Source organism: Phocoena sinus, chromosome 14 (assembly GCF_008692025.1).
Source record: "Phocoena sinus isolate mPhoSin1 chromosome 14, mPhoSin1.pri, whole genome shotgun sequence".
NCBI classification, from domain to species: domain Eukaryota; kingdom Metazoa; phylum Chordata; class Mammalia; order Artiodactyla; family Phocoenidae; genus Phocoena; species Phocoena sinus.
In genome coordinates this window covers 12,167,649-12,173,648 of record NC_045776.1, presented here as the reverse complement: position 1 = coordinate 12,173,648, position 6,000 = coordinate 12,167,649, and the positions used below count along the sequence as shown (strand labels likewise).

The 6,000-nt window shown below is 40.1% G+C and overlaps 1 protein-coding gene across 1 annotated transcript in view; it reads left to right on the top strand.

Annotated features, from left to right (window-relative positions):
• The first annotated feature begins 2,408 nt into the window (after window positions 1-2,408).
• LOC116739053 overlaps window positions 2,409-6,000 on the top strand; it is a 64,720-nt gene continuing 61,128 nt past the window's right edge. Inside the window, exon 1 of the mRNA XM_032603107.1 lies at window positions 2,409-2,450. The gene's annotated coding sequence lies outside the window, so the exon portion shown is untranslated. The remainder of the gene's footprint in view (window positions 2,451-6,000) is intronic.

Genomic DNA, 6,000 nt, shown 5'->3' with positions numbered 1-6,000 from the left:
ATTGGCTTAGCAGACTGCTGTGCTGCCTATGTGTGGTTAAAAAATGGTTGAACAAATTGGTTACATTGCCAGAGGGGGCCCTCCAGCGGACTGAGACCGAAAAGGGAGAGAGACCTAGACCACAAAGCAATAGCATCTACTGAACTCACTGAGACAGAGAACTGGCTGAGTGCCAAGGGATGTGAAAACTTATAAAAGGGTCAGTGGCTGCCTGAAAGGTTTCTTCGGTCTAACGGAGGAAGCTGGGAGTTGAAAGGTCACTGTTGAGGTGGAATTCCAGTTCTTTTTCTTTATGTGACCTGAGACCTTCCAGAAATGAATAAATCGAATAATTTGGCTTTTGACTGCCACATACATACATGTTCTGAAGAATGTACCTATCTCATTGTCCCTTTAATAATAATGAGGGGTTTGGGGTAAGTCAACTCACTCCTTTTTGACCAGAGACTCACGTTAGCAAGACGAGGTAAGGATAAATCTGGCTCATGGACCAGGGTCAAGCTAAGATGCCCACACAGGGCTCAGACCCACAGGCTTGGTTTTTTTTTTTTTTTTTTTTTGCGGTACGCGGGCCTCTCACTGTTGTGGCCTCTCCCGTTGCGGAGCACAGGCTCCGAACGCGCAGGCTCAGCGGCCATGGCTCACGGGCCCAGCCGCTCCGCGGCATGTGAGATCTTCCCGGACCAGGGCACGATCCTGTGTCGCCTGCATCGGCACGAGGACTCTCAACCACTGCGTCACCAGGGAAGCCCCACAGGCTTGGTTTTGCAGACACTCCAGACTGTCAACTCAGCTCTTCAAGCATAGACATGGAGCTCGCCACACCAGCCGAGAAGAAGCATGGTGCTTTTACTTCTTTTCATCTCTATCCCTATGAGGATTTGCTATGCATAAAAGTAAAGTGTGCAACTAGAGATTATCATACTAAGTGAAGTAAGTCAGAAAGAGAAAGACAAATACCATATGATATCACTTATATGTGGAACCTAAAATATGGCACAAATGAACCTATCCTATGAAAGAGAAACAGACTCACAGACATAGAGAACAGACTTGTGGTTGCTAAGGGGAAGTGGGGAGGGAGAGGGATGGACTGGGAATTTGGGGTTGGTAGATGCAAACTATTACACTGAGAATGGATAAACAACAAGGTCCTACTCTATAGCACAGGGAACTATATCCAGTCTCCTGGGATAAACCATAATGTCAAAGAATATTAAAAAAAAGAATGTGTGTGGGCTTCCCTGGTGGAGCACTGGTTGAGAGTCTGCCTGCCGATGCAGGGGACAGGGGTTCGTGCCCCAGTCCGGGAAGATTCCACATGCCACGGGCACGTGAGCCGTGGCCGCTGAGCCTGCGCGTCCGGAGCCTGTGCTCCGCAACAGGAGAGGCCACAACAGTGAGAGGCCCGCGTACCGCAAAAAAAAAAAAAAAAAAAAAAAAAATGAATGTGTGTATGTGTAAAACTGAGTCACTTTGCTGTACAGCAGAGACTGGCAGAACATTGTAAATCAACTCTACTTCAAGAAAATAAAAGTAAAGTGTAGAGAAACCATCTTTACAATGTGTTGCAAACACTTTTCAATAAGCTCTAACAATATAAACATTTTCAGACTCAGATTCTATCTCATTATGCACATCTTTTATTTATTTTTACTCCTCAAATTCCTTTGGTTGTATCTAAAAATCTAGTGAATTTTCTGAATCATGTTTTCGACATCACAAATTCCACTTAACACCTATAATTTATAGAGTTAAAAATCAACTTTAAGTACAAGTGGATTTTCATTGTTTAAATATAAGATCTATGTTCTAAAGAAGGGCAAATGAGAAGTTCTTTGGGTGTGGTTTGTGACAGGATATTAGGGTGGAACCCAGAATTACACAGGAAATTATAGCTTGAGAAAATGTAAGACGGTTTAAAATAGAGAATTTATAAGGAAGAAAAGTGGTATTTTTTTTTCTTTCCATTCCCAAAGCGTTGCTTGCGGGCGGCTTAGATTCAGAAGAGAAAGGATTCCATTGCTTTTAAGTATTGCAAAGAGCTCCCAGGCCACCCTTGTCAAAAGATAGAGGGGATGTTGCAGAATTTGGTACTATGAGAACAAGTACCAAACAACAATTTCGTACTATGAGAACAAGAACAAACAGGAATTGACAGGTTTTATCCAGTTTTTTACAGGCATGTGTAGATATTGCCAAATTCTTAAGTTTCTGAATGACGTCATCCTCCCAACAAATTTCTTAAATGATGCCTTAGCAAACAAGCAATTCTATCCTAACGATGTGTTTCTGAGTAAAATGTTGACTCACTCAAAGGATACAGATTAGAAAGAGAGAGAAGAAAATGCTCTGTGGGAGGGGCAGAGCTTTATAAAACCAGTCATCACCATGCCTGAACTCATAGCAATTCTCAGAGGACCGTTTCTCGTCAGACAGAGAATAACCAGGTATTTCAGTCATTTCCATGTCTATCTCTATGAAATATGGTTTTATTTTGCACACTGGTATTATTAATATAATGAAAATTAAAATGTGGGATGTTTTTAAAAGATGGGTGAAAATTTACTGGTGTTTTCTTGTTTTGTTGTTTGAGAATATTTTAGTTCTAGATTTGAATTAAATTTATAGCAAGACCTAATCTTAAATCTCAGAGGCCAGCAAAGGCCTATGTAACATTCATCAAACCAAAAGGTACATTTAGGTTGTGATGTCAATTTTACCAAACAGCTTAGAATGTGTATATTCTTTACTAGTTAGTGTTTGGCACTGAATTTGATGAGAATAGCTAGACCAATTAAAATGTATTAATTTAGCAACTGAAAGTAATCTATAAATTGTGTATACATATAATAAAGGCAAAAAAGATGACTCAGTTTTTAATCTAAAACAATCAGAAATTAAGCAGGAAGCTGGGTTGGGTCAGTTCAATACCAAAATACCTTTATTGAATTTAGTTCAATAATCAGTCAATCTAGTGAGAGGGGAAAAATCAGCCAAATTAGTTGCTGGATTGACTGAAGTAATAGTTCAGTAATAGTAATAAATCACTTAATACCCCACAGACAAACAATTACTCATGATGAAAGTCATCAAATATCAGACAATGCCTTTACTTTTGTGGGGGGAGAAGTTGGTAATTTGAAAGGGAAATTTCCTTGAAGTTATTGTTTTCTCTGTGTTCTCATTAATTTTTGTGGTCAATTTCAGAATATCTGCACTGTGTCGTTGCAAAAAAAATTATTTAAAATGCTACAGCAAACTGAAATCTAACCTGCCATGCCAACGAGCACAGCAACTGTTGTAGTGGCTCTGGCAGCACCTCCCAAGTTCTTTGTCACCTGTGCCAAGTTTCAGCGGCACATCTGTCAACTTGTTTTACAGGAACGGACACAGACATCGTGGAGCCCAGCCCCACATATGCTTTTCATCCGTTTGTTCTTCTAAAGAGAATATTCAATGTTGATTAGGAATATAACCTCCAGAAGCTGATAAAGTTGTGTAACTCTGGTGTTAAGAAATTCACAACAGGTGCTACCTAAGAGGTTATGCTATCTGATGTCACTCAGTGATTCAGTTTCACATGGTCTTAGGCAGACTCTCACCTAAATGTAAGGTGTGGATTTGTTAGAGAATCAGAAGACTATATATATATATATATATATATATATATATATATATATATATATATATATAAAAATATAAACTTCTCAAACCTTATTTGAAAGGTCTGTAGGAAAAGCGCTAGAGTTGGAATCAGAAGGCTGAGATTCAATCTAGGCTTTGAAACCAGCTGTGCAATCAACATCTTCATATTTTCATTGCTATAATAGGAATTACTAGGTTTAGTGGGCAAGCAATTATGCAAGTTAAATAAAGCAGTGAGGCCGAAGGAATTTGGTAACTGCAATATAGACAACACATATTATTTTTTATGTTAAATGCAGTTAATTGTACCTGATCTTAAAGATAAAATTTAGACTACTTTTAAAAGAAGTACATGCATCTGGGATGATGTAATTCTGTTCTAATTCATTTTTTATTTTTTTATACAGTCAACTGAAATCCTAACGTGGCATTAAAACCCTCTCTGGTAGTTTGTCTTGACACTTAAAGTTCGTTAGTGTCAAAGTGACAGACTACGGAGGTCGTTTTAAAGAATTAGGTATAGGAGAGGCCTCCATTGATTTTTCTGGCTCTGATCCCTTATTTATTTTTTCACACAATAGAGAAATATTTATTTATATTATTCTCAGTTTGTTTCTGAAATGTTACTGAGATAATTTACAAAAAAAGGTCTACCCAGGACTAATTCATCATAAAGATGATTTTAAATTGTAGAAGGAAGAGAAAACAAATTTCTGAGCCACCCAAGGTAATCTAATCTCAGTGATGAAGCAAGAGAAAAAAATAGTGATTTTAGTTTTCTAACTTAATAAGCCTCTAGGAGTATTACAAACTTGCTTCCTTCCTCTTTTTATCTCCTCTTTCTAGCATTTCTCTAACTAGTAACTGGCCTAAACTCCTACACACAGCAGTGAGGTTAAACACCAGCAGGTAAAGCAGTGAGCGACACTGGACAGAGTGGGTTTCTGAAGCAGACCTGCACCATTACATACAAACTCTGTGACCTTATACAAGTTGCTTACCCTCTCTGGACATCAGTATGTAACCTATACAGTAAAGATCCTAATATCTACCTCATACAGATCCCATGAATATTAAATATTAAAGGAGACAAGAAGACATGAGAGACTTCTGGGGACAAGTTTTACCTAATTTACTATTTTGTCTTGAAAAAATACAATTGAGTGGTATTTCCCATAAGAAATTTTGACGCAAATTGCAATCACTTTCTTCAAAAGAAATGTTGGTGAACCAAGTGTTCACATAAAACACCCATGGATTAGGGTGATGTGACCCTGGGAGGCCCTGCTGAGTGAGTCCAAGCCTAAAGAGCTGCAGGACGTGCCTCATGGGGCATGGGGCAACTCCCCAGCCACTGTCACAAGAAGGTTTCCTGTAGGATGATGAGTGTCAGCGTCGCTTGGTGTATTTATAGATTTTGGTAATTGCAGGGTGTGTTTTAAGCCGCTACGAAAGCATAAGATACAGTTTGTTGGCCAGAATCAACAGGTGTGTCCAAGCGTTTGGCTGCATGCAGAGCCTTAGGTCATGGAGGGCGTGTCTGTTATTTATCTTCAGATGGTGGATGGGGTGTGTGTGTGTGTGTGTGTGTGTGTTCTATAGCCCCAGGACCACCCCTGCAATGGGACCTGGCATTGACTTCCCTACTAGGGATGGTGGGAGGAGGGGGCTTTTCCAGCTCTCCCAGTAATGAACTGCTCAGCTCAGGGGTTGCTTTGGTAGAAAGGCTATGGTGTGTGTGAGTGGAGGGGTGCAGGTATGCAAGGTAGGGCTGTGTAAAAATGCCCACTCTCAAACGGTGAGTCTAGGTCACTTCTAGAAGCAAGGAATTTGAAAGAAGTTTGACCATCTCCATTGGCGCCAATCAGAGTGTATATGCACGTGGCATACATGTGAATATGCATGTATTTGCCTGTGGGGTGTGTGTGTGTGTGTGTGTGTGTGTGTGTGTGTGGTGTGTATCTGTGGGTACAACACAGAGGCTGAGAACATGACCCTGGAGGCTGGCTACCCACCTACCACCTTCAATTTCCAGTCCTTCCCCTTATAGTCGAGTGACACTGGTCACTTTTCTTCTTCTCTCTGGGCAGTAGTTTCTTCCTTTGTAAAACAGGAATAGCAATGCCTTCCTCATAGGGTTTCCATAAAGATTAACTGGTTACTACAGGTGAGATGTTTAAAACAGCATCTGTTGTACAGTAAGGTTTCGATAAAGGCTACTTATTGTTACTATTATCATTATTATGATGTGGAGTGTCACTACTCATCACATGACTGCTCCCTCTATCTCAGGATTGGCTACATAATTTGCAGTAGCCAGTGCAAAGGAAAATGCAGGGCCCTTTGTTTAAA